This window comes from Balaenoptera borealis (genome assembly GCF_965194805.1).
Source record: "Balaenoptera borealis genome assembly, chromosome: 11".
In the NCBI taxonomy this organism is placed as follows: domain Eukaryota; kingdom Metazoa; phylum Chordata; class Mammalia; order Artiodactyla; family Balaenopteridae; genus Balaenoptera; species Balaenoptera borealis.
The window spans coordinates 28,432,557-28,449,104 of NC_138868.1; the positions used below are offsets into that span (position 1 = coordinate 28,432,557).

A 16,548-nucleotide genomic window follows, 5' to 3' on the forward strand; every position below is an offset into this window, starting at 1 on the left:
CAGAACCCTGTGTCCCATGGTGTCATTATCTCCTTCCCCGTTTCATTTCAAAATGGATTACTTTACCAAAGAAGAGATTTTTCCCTTCAACATATACTTCTATTTCTAGTCCTCTTGGGTTATCATAGAATGGTAAAGTTGAGACCTTCCCTCCCACAAAAAAAATTTTTCAAAACCACTGCCTTTCCCAGAGCTCATGTGAAAGAACTTCTTTAAAGGACCGTATTTTGCCATCCACATGGAATTTTGCCTTAAGAAATGTCAGGGGAGAAGATAATCATGGCTATGATTATCTGCTAGGAGTTTTATACATTCTCTCTAATTCCCACAACAACACTTAAAATAGATATTATTATCCCCAATTTACTTATGAGAAAATTGAGATCCATAAGGGCACCTCACTTACGCAAGGTGCCTTAGCTTAGGTCCCCCCTAAAGCGGAGCCTGATAAAAAGGCTTATGTGCAGGTAGTTTATTTGGGAAGTGAGCCAGGGAACCAGCCTGAGGGACACCAGGAATGGGACAGGGAAGAAGGAAAAGCCAATACAAGGATGCATTATGAATTCGGCCACCTCCAAAGTGGACAGAGCTTGACTCGGCAGGGCCCTTCCAAGGAGGTCTGTGAGTGTGTCATAGAACTGTGCACCTGGGTTTGGAAAGGAAGAAGAATTTATCATTTTCTACCCTGACAGGTCAAGGTGGTCCCACAGGTGCTAGCTCCTGTGCCCTTCTAGTTTTGCATATACAAAGCCAAGAGTATTCCCATGGGTGCCCCACAGCTAAGCCCTAGGGTAAGAAGCTAGAGATATGGGTGGAGTGTGGCAACGCACTCTCCTGTTTCACCTGTGCACAGCTGGCTGAAGCCTGTGCAAAGCGGCCAGGACAGCAGTGGCTAAACAAGAGGTGGGGCTGGGAAGACGTGAAATGATACACAGAGGTGGCTAATACTCAAGGTCATAAGGCTATTCAATACTTGAAATCAGGCCTGCATGACTGCAAGACCTGGATGCCTTACATAATTCAGGTGAGTGCCCAAGAAGAGATGTGGCTTTGTGTTACTAAAGCATGAGTTTATTACCCTTGGCAATTAGACAAGGGTCTGGTATTGATTTTACACTATATCAGAAGTGGACCATTATACAGTCACTCTTGGTATATCTGAGGGCATGAATTCTTCCCCCATTAACCTCAAAAATGGGTCTGAAAACAAATACGTTAAATATAGGATTCCAGAACAGCGCTATCAAGCAAAAAATAGGGTGAGCCACATGTGCAATTTTAAATTTTTCAGTAGCCACATGAAAAAATGAAAACAGAAACAAGTGAAATTAATTTTCATAATCTATTTTATCTAACCCACTGTTTTCAAAGTATTATTGTTTCAACATGTAATCAATAAAAAATGATTGTTGAGATATTTTCCATTCTTTTTCTGTGATACTAAGTCTTCAAAATCCGGTGTGCATTTCACACTGACAAGTACACCTCAGTTCGGACTAGCTATACTTCAAGTGTTCAATAGCTAACGGGTAGCTAGTGTTACCATTTTGGAGAGTGCAGCTGTAGGACATTTCCCACTTGTGAACTGAAGGAGAAGGCAGAGCCATTGCACATTTCTTTGGGATGAGACAGAGTAGGGAGGATTTCCATTGGCTCTTCTGACATTATGACTTTGGTCTATATGATTTCTCTCTGAAATAAACAAAATGTCAAATTGACAATGTTCATGGCCAGAAGTGATTAGAAGAGTAATTTGAAGACAAAACCAAGCCATATCTGAATCTAATATTTCAGGCTTTATTTCTTCTGTTCACTTGCCTTTAAACTGCAGGACAGGTAATTTTTAACTTAGAAAAAAAAAATAAAGACACTTTTAGGCATTCAAGCATACAGCAAGTGATGAACAATATAAGATTGTGATTCTAAAGGTGAGTTACAAACAAGGTATCCAATCCACCTGAATTATGATATGCAAATTTCTTTGCCTTTACTCCTATGGAAAGTATATTTTTTTATTTTCATGGGTTTATATTTCACATAAGGCATATGTACAATTTATACAAAGTCTAATAAAACATTTGGCATATGTAGGTATTATAAATATAGTGGTTAAAAGCACAAGATTTATTCCTTAGAAAACTAAAAATAGAATTACCATATGATCCAGCAATCCCACTCCTGGGCATATATCTGGACAAAACTCTAATTTGAAAAGATACATGCACCCCAATGTTCACAGCAGCACTATTTACAATAGTCAAGACATGGAAACAATCTAAATGTTCACTGACAGATGAATGGATAAAGAAGATGTGATATATATGTATCTATATATATCTATATATCTCTCTCTATATAGATATAGATATAGTTATACACAATAGACCATTACTCAGCCATAAAAAAGAATGAAAAAATGCCATTTAAAGCAACATGGATGGATCTAGAGATGATCATACTAAGTGAAGTAAGTCAGACAGAGAAAGACAAATACCATATGATATCACTTATATGTGGAATCTTAAAAAATGATACAAATAAACTTATTTACAAAACAGAAATAGACTCACAGACATAGAAAGCAAACTTATGGTTACCAAAGGGGAAAGGTGGGGAGGGATAAATTAGGAATTTGGGATTAACATATACACACTACTATATACTACTGTATAGCACAGGGAACTATATTCAATATTCTGTAATCACCTATAATGGAAAACAGTCTGAAAAAGAACATATATACATATACACGCACACATATATATATAAGAAAACCTGAATCACTTTGCTGTATACCTGAAACATTGTCAATCAACTATACTCCAATTTTTTTAAAAAGCCAAGATTTAGAGATGAATCTGGGTTCAAACCCAAGCTTTAACACTTATTCTGTGTAACTCTGAGCCAATTACTTCACCTCTTTGAGCCTCGATTTTATCCTCTCTGAAATGGAGATATCAATACCTGTGTTATAGGGGTATAGTAAGAATTAAACAGCATAGGGTATGTTAGCAACAGTACCTGGTGTGTGGTTAACACTCAGTAAATGGCAGCTTTTACTATTAGTGAACAAAAATCTAACAATGAGGCAGACTGTAGAATGCTCACCTTGCCTTCAGCATTTCTCACAGTCTATCAGGTAAACATTTGTAACCCATGTATGGAGCCATGAATTACTGTGAGTGCCACTAAACTCTAGGTGTTCAGAAATTTACCAACAAAAGGGGCATTTTCTCAATGTTAGGCAAATTGTTCATAAAAATCCACAGGCTTAAAGCAACCTAGCTGGGAAGATTTTTTTTTTCCTGTTCTTTTGTCTCTTAATCCCCACACTGTGGCCTGATTCCCATAACAGCTGAAATTAGCACTTTAATTTCCACATTATCTCCTTTATATTACAGATGAATAATGTGCTAGAATAAAAGGGGGCATCTTAGGGGGAATTACCAAAGATGAAAAAAAGTATTATGCTTCTTCCTGAACAGTCCTTTTATATCCTGCACTGAATTATCACCGGACTACATCTCCAGCCATTTAGTCTAGAGCCAAATCAGAAGCTATCCCTCGGGGAGACAGAAGTCTCCTGAGATAAACTTCCTGCATTACTCGCCCCACATCTTCTTTTCACTACCCACTTCAAGCCAAGTGGTTTAAGCACACTTGTCTTTGAACAAAATGCTCTAGATTGCATAGTCCTAAGGATAATAACAGCTAAAATTTATTCAAACATTGCTTATGAGCCGAGTATTGTGCTAAACAATTCACATGCCTTAGCTCATTTAATCAACCCTATGAGGTACCTGGCAGATGCAGAAGTGGAAGTTAACAGAAGTGTAATAGCTTGTGCCAAATCACACAGCTAGTCAGAGGTAGAACCGGGATTCCAAGTGAAACCCTTTGACCCCCGTGCCCACACCCGGTAACAGTGCACAAAACACAAAGGAGACTCAACACTTGTACAACATACCAGCAAGTTCTGCTGCCTCTACTTCCAAAACCTGTGGCCGGTCCACTCACTCTTCTCCATCTTCACCAACCTCACCGTAGTGTAAAGCACCATCGTCTGCTGCCTGGAGAACCGCAAAGCTTCAACTAGTCTCTTTGCTTCCATTCGTACCCTCCTACAACCCGTGTTCCACACAGCCGCCAAGTGAACATTTTAGGCTATAAACAGACTTTCTTCTAATTTTGCTCCCCTGCGTGAAGCTCTCCACTGGCTTCTCCATCCCTATTCGAATAAATCCAAAGTCCTGACCATGGTCTTTAAAACCACATACGGTCTGCCGACCTCCTCACCTCATCTTCTCCTCTCCTGCTCATTCATCACGTTGCCCTTTGTATTGTTCCTCAACAATGTCAAGTTCATTCTCTCTTTAGGGCCATTGCACCTGCCGTTCCCTCTGCTCGTCACACTTAGGCCTCGCATCTTCACATGGCTGAATACTCCTTGCCATCGGACCATCAGTTCAAAGGTCACCTCCTGAGAGAGACTTTTCCTCAACTCCCACACTAACCCATCTGCTCCATTCTCCACTTCCCCATATGCTCTTCACGTGACCCTGTGTTACCTCCCTCACAGCACATCTCTATATAAAATCATCTGGTACTTACTTGTTAACTTCTTCGTTCCCTACCTCCCCTCTGTCGCTAGCCAAATATAAAGTTCCATAAAGCAGAGACCTGTCTGTCATATTCACTACTCCATCTGCTGGGCCTAGAATACGACCTGGCACATAATAGGCATTTACTCAGTAAAAAACGTGTATTGAGTAAAAATATGGATGAATTATGTAATTAATTATGTGACAGAAAGCACATAGTTCTCTGAAGTCCTCCTATGTATATAGGTATATGTATAACTTTACATATATAAAAGTTTGCTGTACACCTGAAACTAACAACATTGTAAATCAACTATACTCCAATAAAAAAGTTTTTTTAATTCTAAAAAAATCAATATGGTGGTGAGAAATGGGATATAGGGATACAGACAGAGAAGCTATAAACAGTAAACTTCAAAAAGAAATAGAGAATCGGACAAAATGTGGTTTAGGTTGTTGACACTCTTCCCAGGCCTCCTATTGTATCTCTGCCCCAGTACTTTATCATTTCCGTTCTTCTTTTTACTTCTCTTGAACAAAAAGTTTTGAGAGCTTATATAGCAGGTACTGTGCTAGGTACTTGGCTGCATAAATACATAAGGAATTCTAAGGGGGAGCTCAAGGTGTTCACCCAAATAATAATGATACAAATGCCCTTTTTGTGGTTTATAAGAAGTGTTTTTGAACAATGGAACATTAAATAATTATTAAGAAAAATCTAAAGGTTTTTAGTAGCAGGGGAAATAATTATACAATGAAAGTTTTTGTGAAAATATGACATCTCAAATATTAAAAACATGCACTGAAAATTACTACTGATAATTTTGATGAAGAAAACAATAATTACTAATTCCCTTTCCCTCTCCCTCTCCGTCTTCTTCTTCTCCTGGTTCTAAATCAGTCAGCTTAGGTTCATTGATGCTTTAAGAAGAAACGATCCCCAAATTTCATTTGTAGTTCATCTTCACGTCCACCATGGGGTTAGACACAGCACTGTTCCACGTTCTCTTCTTTCTTATCCATAACTAAAGGAGAAGCCTCTACCTGGAACATTCCAGTCTCAAGACAGAGGTCAAAACAAATGGTTTTTTCTTGAAAGTGATGCATGCCATTTCCCTCACCTTTCATTGGTCTAAGCAAGCCACATGGCCATGCCCTATGTTTGTGATGAGGAATTGCATTCCTCCCATAAGGAGAGGCCCCAAATATTTAAAAAAATAAAATAATCTACCACAAGTTCTCCTGTACTTTCCAAATTTTCTGCAATGAGTGAATATAATATTTGTTAAAAGAAAAATATCAGAGCCTTTGACTTTTAAGTAATTTTACTTCTCTTTAAATAGAAGTGCATTTAGCTGCAAATAATAGAAAATTTGACTTTCAATGGCTTAAAAAGGAAAGCCTTATTCTCTCACATAATAAGAAGTACCTGTGTGAGGTTAGGTGGCTTCAAGCATTGGTTCAGCAACTCAGTCATATTAGAGCCAACTTCTTGTCAGTTCTCTTGACTTTTCCCTCATGTTTGCAGCCCATTTCACACATGGCTGCTGCTACTGCTATAGACCTAACATCTTCAATGAAGAAAAGAGGAAAAAGAGGTAAGAAAAGCAGTAGCCACACAAGTCCCTGTAGCAGGAAAGCAAAGGTTTCCTCAGAATTTCATCCAGCTGACTTGCCCTCATAGCCTATTGGCCAGAAATGAGTCACATGACTGCTCCCAGCTATAGTGAAGTTTGGGAAAGTGGGAAACAGTATTGTTGTGATTGGCTTAGAGAAATCATGATCTTTCCTGTGGCTTGGCATATTGCTGCTTTAAGCAAAGTCTGGGTTATGTTAGCAAAGAGGAGTTGGGGACAGAATATTGGCTGGCTGGCTGCCACAGAAGCCAAGAGAAGGTGGAATTTGTTCTAATAAGTGAAGTACGTAGACATCTTAGCTAGACCTGGAAAGACAATAGAATTATGCCCGGTAAAGTAGAAGAACACTATTTCATAAAAGAGGTACGGCATGAGCCCCAGTAAAAAGGTGGTTTGGAAATGTCAACTAGTTCATCTGATATAACTAGAGTATACAGTGTGGAATTGCCAAGAGAAAGTAGAAGCTGGGGAGACAGGAAAGAGCCAAATGATGAATAATCATAATAGTTTGCATTAATTGGATGTTTACTATAGATCAGGTACTTTTACTCCTATTGTTTCATTTAATTTTTCTCAACTCCATGAGTGATCTTATTCCCCCCGTTTTATTTTTTATTTTTAATTAATTAATTTATTATTATTATTATTTTTTTAGCTGTGTTGGGTCTTCGTTTCTGTGCGAGGGCTTTCTCTAGTTGCGGCAAGCGGGGGCCACTCTTCATCGCGGTGCGCAGGCCTCTCATTATGGCGGCCTCTCTTGTTGCGGAGCACAGGCTCCAGACGCGCAGGCTCAGTAATCGTGGCTCACGGGCCCAGTTGCTCCGCGGCATGTGGGATCTTCCCAGACCAGGGCTCGAACCCGCATCCCCTGCATTGGCAGGCAGATTCTCAACCACTGCGCCACCAGGGAAGCCCCTTATTCCCCTCATTTTACGTACGAGGTTAAGTAACCTGCTCAAGGTCACATAGCTAATAAGGGGTAGAGCTAGGATTTAACTTGGTCTACGCTGTAGTGATTCAGAGCACAGCTCTGGAGTCAGCCTGCCTGGAGCCCACATCCACATCCTCACTTCATTTACACCCTGATACCTACCTCACTTCCTCCTACAGTGTCCTCCAGGGAAATGTTTTGTAAGCATTCCAGGGCCTGGAAAAGGGAAGATTAATACAGAGACTGAATCATGCAAGAAGATGCTTCTCCTTGTCTGTACCTCTCAAATCACAGCAAAAGGGAGACTGTTAGTAAGTTCAAAATCTTTGCTCCGCCCCCCCAGCTAATTTACATTATCTGACATAAACAAGAAGGCATATGAGCCAATGGCTGGGCTATAACTCACCCACTATCAGAGAGGAGACGAGCTTAACAATACGGCTTCCCAGAAACATCTTTCAAGCACCAGTTCAGCTGCTTAAAAATGATTGCCTGAAACACTAATAAATACTGGTGATCCAGACAATATACTTCTTCATACCAACTTTAACCATGATGTAATTTCTTTTGGCTTCCACTTTCTTCATCCAGATCCATAAGATTTCTTTATAAAAATCTTACTTCTTCCCCCACCACTTTTTTTTAAAGCAAAAGACATATATACATGATTAAAATCCATAAAATAAAAAATGTGTGAATATTCAAATTGTCACTTCTAAAACATAAACATTTTCAGTGTTCTACCTTATTTTAGGGTGTCATAGGTCAGTGTTCTTAATTGGGCACTATTGTGTTGCCATCCTTGGCCACCAATAGCCTTCCCCAACCATGTGACAATCAAAAAAATAAATAAAGCCCCACACATGTTTCCAAGCATCCCCTCCGGAGACATTTTTCCCTCTCTTTCCTTCTACCCTCTTGAGAAACACTGGTTGAGATGCGACAGAATTAGGAAAGTAATTTGGTTCTATCTATCTAGTCATGGGAAATGAATTGATTTCCATACCTGTAAAACGATGTACCTACTTTATTGTATAGATTAAATGAAACATGTAAAATGCAATGCTTGATACATACTAAAGTACATAGGCCCATCCAAGTGAATATGCTAGCTTGAACTAAGCATAGCATCTAAACTTTTTTTCCTCTCTCCCCAGGAAATACTTACGCAGGTGAACAGAGTTTTAATTCACTGTTCATTCTGCATCACCATATTCTTGCTCCTGTTTATTTAAGAAATTAGATGAGTTGAAGCAATATTTTTAAAAAATTGAATATAGCTGTATGATTGGTGTAAAGTAAGATACATAGAAATAATAGTGGAAGAGAGGGAAAAGTCCATTCTGGAAAAGGTGAGAATTATAGATCAGTCATGTCATAGGGTCCCAGGAAGTTCTGTTCCCTTGATTTATAGATTTATAGATTTAAAAATTATCTTATAGGATTTCTTATAGAGAGCCTTCCTTCAATGAGTGGGAAGTTAAACCAGAGAATCCAAAAGGTTCATCCAATTTCTAAATACCTGTTGAAACTTCTGTGATTTGATCAACCTGATTTCTAGCACTAAAGACATGAATGACTTTCAATTCCTCTAACCTTGAGCATTCCTTTATGTATTGTAATGACTGTACACAATAGCCTAAAAGTGAACCACTATTCCTAAGTTGATGACTCTTTGGGAACAAAATATGGCTTCTATCCACTCAGTTACATATACATACTCAAAGACATATAAATATTTTTGTCACAGAGATTTAACTAAGCAGACAATATGCAGGGGCATTTACCAAAGCCTAGCTCCTTTCCCAAAGTGATGAAAATAAAGAAAACAAAGGGATTTTTTAAACACCTTGTTAAATACGCTAATTTTACTGGAGATTTCAGTTTTGTACAAAACTATTCCAGGAGCTAAAAGATTTCCTTAACAGAGAAATTCACTTTGCTGGATATTTCCTATTCCTCTTCCAAGATATTCCCCATCCTGCTCTGGACCCTGGGAGGCAAAGCTTTATAGACTGTGTCAACTGAGTTCTTGGCTCTCTGTGTTCCATTTGGGTTTAACCAACAGGAGAGAACAGCAGGAGATGGGTGGATTGGAGGAAAATGAGAGGGAAGTATTTCTTCTGGCTCCTTCATTGTGTAGTCAGGGAAGGTTGGCTGTATTCCTCAACCAAATGCCACAGATTTTACCTGGCAGCCCTCACATTTGGCTGTATCTAGTCTCTCTACATCCTAATAACCATTTCCCTCCTTTTACCCTTTTAGGTGTGGCTAAGCAATATTTTTAAAAAATTGAATATAGCTGTATGATTGGTGTAAAGTAGGATACATAGAAATAATAGTGGAAGAGAGGGAAAAGTGATTTCCATTCTGGAAAGGTGAGAATTACAGATTAGTCACGTCATAGGGTCATATTAGCTCCCCACTGTTACCAGCCCTTGAAGATTACACCTTTCCTTGTTGGTTTCCCCAAACTCTGTAATATGTCCTTTATTAAACACTCCTCAGTTAGCCAGTTTTGAGTACGTCATCCACTTCCTGCTGGAATTCTGACTGATACATTCACCTTTGAAACTGGCTAAAGTCTTTTCATAACTACAGTGTTGGGTCATTTGGAGCCCAATGGTTCCAAGTGCTAGTGTGAGAGTCCAAATGCCTGGGTTGAAATTATGACTCAACCCTTCCTACCACGTGATCTTGAACAAATTTCTTAACTTCTACATCTCAGTTTCCTCACCTATAAAACAGAATGGATACTAGTAGAAACTACCTCATGGTGCTATTTTGAGGATTAAAATAGCTAGAAAGATGCCTGGCACATAGTAAGTGCTTACAAATGTTGACTACTTTTATTATGTCTTCGTATACTCTGTATTACTCTTGGTAGTAGGCACAACATTTGTACATTACTATTAACTAAACTCCAGACTTCCTTTGGATTTTGCCAGTTTTTCCACTACTGTCATTTTGAGTTTTTTAAGAAAAAAAACTAATAAAAGGGGAAAAAAACTCCAGCAACTGATTGAGAAAAAAATAACACAAATAAACAACAATGTTAATTTCAGATAATTAAAATAGAGATTTTTTTTAAATGCATAAGATTAATCTTTTTGGCAAAGACTCTTGCCCACTACAATTTCTGGCTTCCCTTACAGTTATGTGTAGCCCTGTGACCAATTTCTCCCCCAGTGCAAAGGGAGGGGTATCTACATATGTAACTTTGGGGCCTGGGTTTTAAATTAAGATCTTGGGCCTCACCCTTCAAGTCTTTCTTCCCTCTTCTCACAATGAGAACAGTGGCCTAATGAAAGGCAGAGCACTTGCCTGGTCCTTAAACGACCCCGAGGAGCAGCATTCAACCACCTGTTTGAGCCATTCACATGGTAAATATTCCATAAAAGAGAAATAAACAACTTTATCCCTTTCATTTATAATTTAAAAAATGGATTTTTAGCCAACTAGAAATAAAAGGGAATTTTCTTAACCCGATAAGGGAATATCTAACAAAAGCCTATAGCAAACTTCCTACTTAATAGTAAAAGTTTAAAAGCATTCTCATTAATGTAAATAATGAGATAAGGACACCAACCATTTTCACTACTATTCAACCTTGTACTAGAGACTTTGACACTACAACAAGGCAAGAAAAGGAAATATGGTCTATAAGACTTAGACAGGAATACACAAAATTGTCATTATTTGCAATACTATGGATTTGTTTACATAGAGAATAGAATAAAACTACGATTATTAAAATGTATGAGAATGTGGCAATTTTTCTGGATACAAAAATCCATAGCATTCCTGTAACCAACCATTACGTAGTTTCAAACAATTGGACTTCCATATAGAAAAAAATTAAATTAAATTTTTAAATTACGCATGCCAAAAAATTAATTTCAGATTGATCAGATACCTACAAGGGAAAATAAAACTATCAGAAGAAGGTATATGAAAATAGCTAACTTTATGAACTCAAGGTAAAGATGCACTTTATAGGCAATATACCAAAACATCAAGGCATAAAGAAAAAGTTTGATAAATCAACTTCTGTTTATCACTTCTGTCACTTACTGTCCATCAAAAGATGCCCAAAGTAAAAGGAAATGATAAACCACAGACAGGTAGAATATACTCACGATGCACATAACTAACCAAGAATTGATATGAGAATATACAAATCACTTCAAGGAAATATGGAAAAGATAAATAATCCAGTGGAAAAAATAGGAGGCTATTACGAATAGACAATTCACAGAAGAAATAAAAATGGCAAATAAACTTATGAAAAGATGCTTAATGCAGAAAAATAGGGAGAATGTTATTCTCCCTATATATTAAACCCACCATCAGAATTTTTTAAATGTTAATTTTGTCATCATACCTTCAGATTTTTTTTAATGTAAAAAATCTAAGCCATTACTGATAAACCTGAAGTCCCTTCATTTCCTCTCTAGTACTATCTGGTTCCCAGATTCACCTCGGAGCAATAACAATCACACAGTGTGTATGTATAGTCCAGTCCATGTTTTTATACATACATTTTAGATATAAACATTGTTGTGTTGTTTTCAGAATGTACTTTTGAATGAAATTTTTTTTTTCAAAAAGTGAAACTAGAAGCGGTCAGAGCCTGACATTCAATCCCTGAATAAGCCTGACTTTAAAACCCACACTTTTCCCATTAAGAATGATCATGTGGTACTTTCGAAACAATGAAAATCTCCTTCTGGATCTCAGAACCAGACTGTTGTCCTGGGTGCCAAAGCTCTAGGGCTTTCCTGGCTGGGATGGGTGGAACATGAGGCAGAGCAGAGCCGTGGATGAATTGGGGTCTCTAAGAGCTGGAGGTGCAACCCTTGTGAAAACCCCTCAGAGAAATCCAAGCTTTAAGACCTAGAAAGACTAACAATTAACCTGCAACTCATCAGAGGCAGAACATAAAGCTGGGTAGCAGGACCAAGAGTCCACCATCAGTAGAGATGGTGGTCAAAAGAGAACTTGCAGCAAATGAGAGCACTGTCTCAGGGCCTCTGGCCTTTGTAAATTATAGACATATGATATCACCAAGTCCAGCTGGCTTAAAGGACCAGGGAAGGAACTAACATTTTCCCTCCTGAAATTAATGATTTATGGCTATGGAAGACTTTTTTTCTCCCTTCATGTCAAGATTAAAAGAAAATACATCTTTCCATCCCTACCTACCCCCCTTTTCCCTGTCATCCCCTGGCTTAAGAAGAAGCAGATAATAGGGCCCCAAGGCAGAGTAAAGGACAGGAAGTAATCCCACCCATTTTTGCCCTCTCCAAGAAAAAGTTGCTATCGTAATGGTGGGGGCACAAGGCTGTCTCAGCTTTTTGATCAATAAAAGGATCATAGAAAACCAACCTCACTGTGGGGCCTGCCGATGGATGCTTGACTGAGGAAGAAAGACGAGCAGGTGAAAGTGGCTTGCAAGGGGGTCAAAAAAGTCGATATAAAAAATAAGACAGAATCCTAGGAGCGCAGTAAAATTCTTCAGCTTTCATAACCCCACCACAATCGTGTCAGATCCACTGGGTCAATTAGCTGCCTACTCTATCTTCCTCTACTGTTAATAATGGGCAATATCCTCTCCCTTTAAAGAATGAAAATGAGGGATTTGTGGTTATAGTAAGCTATCATTAAAAGCACATGAATTCCTAAAAGCCTCTGAAAATAAATTAGTCTTCACATTACCATCTGCAACAATTTCACCTCAGCTAGTGATCCCATTAGCCCTGTGCACTCTAAATAGGAGAGGGCTTGGATATTACTTAAGGAAAGTTCTCCAAGGGAATCAAGTGATTGCAGAGATCAAAAAGAGAAATTCCAAAGATGACATCTGTACTCTCACATCGCTCCAGAGCCAGGACCCCAGTGCCACGCGAGGGACACCAACTGAGCCATCTCTCAAAGATTCAGACAGACTCTCTAGTACAAGTCATCAATAAAACTTCAGGATGACTGAAAACAAGAAGGGAATCTGCTCATTCAGATTTAAGGATAACCCACTATAATTTTATCTGCAGATCTCCGCTTTCCAATAAACCAGGACAAGTTTGAAACCATTCTCTGGACCGCTCTGCAGCATCACATGCTGCTAACACTGCCTCCTTTGGGAATTTGTCTTTTCCCCTGGTGTACTGGGTTGGATAGTGTCCCCCTAAAATTTACGTATACCCCAAACCTTGAAATGTGACTTCATTTGAAAACAGGTTCTTTGCATATGTAATTAGTTAAGATGAGGTCATACCAGAGTGGAGGGGACCCTTAATCCAATACGACTGGTGTCCTTATAAGAAGAGAAGAAGAGACACAGAGACAGAGACATATAGGGGAGAACTCCATGTGACAACAGAGGTAGAGACAGGAGTGATGCGTCTACAAGCCAAGGAACACCAAGGATTGCTGGCAATACCAAAGGCTAAGAAACAGGCATGAACATTCTCTCTCTGAACCCCTAAGAAGGAACCAATTTCTGCCAACACCTTGATTTCAGACTTCTGGCCTCCTGAACTATGAGAGAATACACTCCCGTTGTTTTAAGCCACACAGTTGCTGCAATTGCAGCCCCTGGAAAATAATACACCTGGCTTCTGTAATGCCACATTCTTTGGTGTCACACACTGTCTAACCACTAAACTACCTGACCCTCAAATGATAAGAGTTTCTCCAGCCTCTGTCCTAGGCACCTTCGTTTTCTTTCTCTAATCTCCCCGCAGCTGACCTCATCACTTTTCATGACTTCCATTACAACCATCATACAGTTGACTCGTATTGGATGTTGAGTTATATTAGTTCTTTCCATATTTTGCATATCAATCCCTTATCGGATATATTGTTTGCAAACAACTTCTCCCCTTCAGTAGGTGGTCTTTTCGTTTTGTTGATAGTTTCCTTCACTGTGCAAAAGCTTTTTTACTTTGATGTAGTCCCAGTTGTTTATATTTTCTTTTGTTTCCCTTGACAGAGACACATCCAAAAAAATATTACTAAGACCTGATGTCAAAGAGTGAACGGCCTATGTTTGTTCTAGAAGTTTTATTGTTTCAGGTCTTACATTTAAGTCTTTAATTCATTTTAAATTTATTTTTTGTGCATGGTATGAGAAAGTAGTCCAATTTGATTCTGTTGGGTATTTATCCAAGAAAAATGAAAACACTAACTTGAAAAGATATATGTACCCCTATGTTCATTGCAGCATTATTTACAATAGCCAAGATATGGAAGCAACATAAGTGCCCATCAATAGATGAATGGATTAAGAAGATGTGAGATATATATATATATATATACATACATACATACATATATATAATGCAATATTATTCAGACATAAAAAAGAATGAAATCTTGCCATTTGTGACAACATGGATGGACCTAGAGGGTATTATGCTAAGTGAAATAAGTCAGACAGAGAAAGATAAATACTGTATGGTTTTATTTATATATGGAATCTAAAAAACAAAACAAATGAATGAACATAACAAAACAGAAACAGAGTCATAGGTAGAGAATAAACAGGTGGCCGCCAAAGGGGCGGCGTGTAGGGGAAGGAGAGAAGTAGGTGAGGGAGATTAAGAGGTACAAGCTTCCAGTTGCAAAATAAATGAGTCACAGGTATGAAATGTACAGTGTGGGGAATACAGTCAATAATTATGTAATATCTTTGTATGGTGACAGATCATAACTAGACTTACCATGGTAAACGTTTAGAAATGTATAGAAGTAACAAATCAGTACGTTGTGTAACAGGAATTAACATAATGTTGTAGGTCAGTTATACTTCAAAAACAAACAAAAAAACAAACAAACTCATAGAAAAAGAGATCAGATTTGTGCTTGCCAGAGGACGAGGCAGGGGAAGAGGGAATTGGATGAAGGTGGTCAAAAGGTACAAACTTCTAGCTATAAGATAAATAAATACTCGGGATGAAATGTACAACATGAAAAATATAAGTAACACTGCAATATGTTACATATGAAAGTAAATCCTAAGGGTTCTCATCACAAGGAAAAAATTTTTTTCTATTTCTTTAATTTTGAATCTGTATGAGGTAAGGGATGCTTGCTAAACTTCTTATGGTAATAATTTCATGATGTATGTTAGTCAAATCCTTATGCTGTACACTTTAAACTTACACAGTGCTGTATGTCAATCATATCTCAATAAAACTGGAAGGAAAAAAAGAATGTCTTAATATGTTTGACAGCCATGAGCTAGAAATTTCTTTACCTCTACAGGGCTTCTGGGTCTAAAGCCAAAGCTGAGTCAGCAGACACCCATGCAGGAATGTCATTTCTACAGAAAGCAGCTGTACTCGAAATTTGAAAAACTCTTACCTTTTGTTCATACTACAAGAGTGTAAATTTTAAAATTTGGATTCTATTTTTTTTACCTCCTAACTTAATTTTTAAAGGCATGACAGCTTTCATATTGATAAGTTTTTCACAACTACGAAAGCATTACAGAGATTTTTTTTCCTACCCTAAAGGTCAAATGTCTTACTGGACACGGAATAACATTAGATAGTTGCAACAGTACAACACTTTTGAGAAAAAACTCATGAAGAAGTTGAAAATATGAAGACAGGCCAAGGTGAACGGTGGGGATAAGATTTGATCAGATATTGAGGGAGATCAGATATCCAGGGTGGGATTTCTTGCTAAAGTGACTTAGCAAGATTCTTGCTACCATTGGGTAATGTAAAGCGGAACACAGAATTCCAAACATTGAAGCCTCCATGAGAATAGGATTTGGAGGAGACTGACAAAGCTTGGTCAAGGAGGTAATATTGTCATTTGAAACATACACATCTAAGTCAAATGCAGAATACTAAGGAAAGATTGACAGTACTTTGCTAAAATCTCAAGAAAACCACAAATGCCACTGTGAGCATTCAGTGATATCAAATGTTATACATTCATCTTTGGTTTATCTTTAGATATTTTTATGGAAAGTGTTTTTCCTGCCTTTCTGAAAGGTTCTATGAGTCTTAAGTAATTAAAAGCTGATTAATCATAAAAAAAAAAACTATCATCTCTCTGTGATGAGTTAATTTGTCCACTGTGCTTGCTTTGAAATGTCTATTTTCAGAGTAATGATGAAATTATGCACCTTTCCTCATTAAATCCTGGCATCATATCAAAATTAAATGTGTTGAGCCTGACAAAGTGGAAAATTCTATTGGAGTTCACTTTTTTACATTAAATATTATACATATGGTGATTTTTTTAAAAACTGACTTTTTTCCACATATTTATGAAAGCTTTTGAAGTCTCCAAGAAAGAGCTCTGAATAGGAATTGAGACACTCAGTCTCCACCCTGCCTATGCCACTAACTAGTTGGCTGACCGT

General features: G+C 38.0%; 1 long non-coding RNA gene across 7 annotated transcripts in view; it reads right to left on the reverse strand.

Moving 5' to 3' along the window:
• Positions 1 to 259: 259 nt before the first annotated feature.
• The window catches only part of LOC309606581, a 73,039-nt gene continuing 56,750 nt past the window's right edge, over positions 260 to 16,548 (reverse strand). For 2 of the 7 annotated variants that reach the window (XR_014231951.1, XR_014231957.1), the window contains one exon: positions 260 to 8,392. This is a non-coding gene — a long non-coding RNA (uncharacterized lncRNA). The remainder of the gene's footprint in view (positions 8,393 to 16,548) is intronic. The other 5 variants (XR_014231952.1, XR_014231953.1, XR_014231954.1 and 2 more) reach the window with 5 other exon arrangements.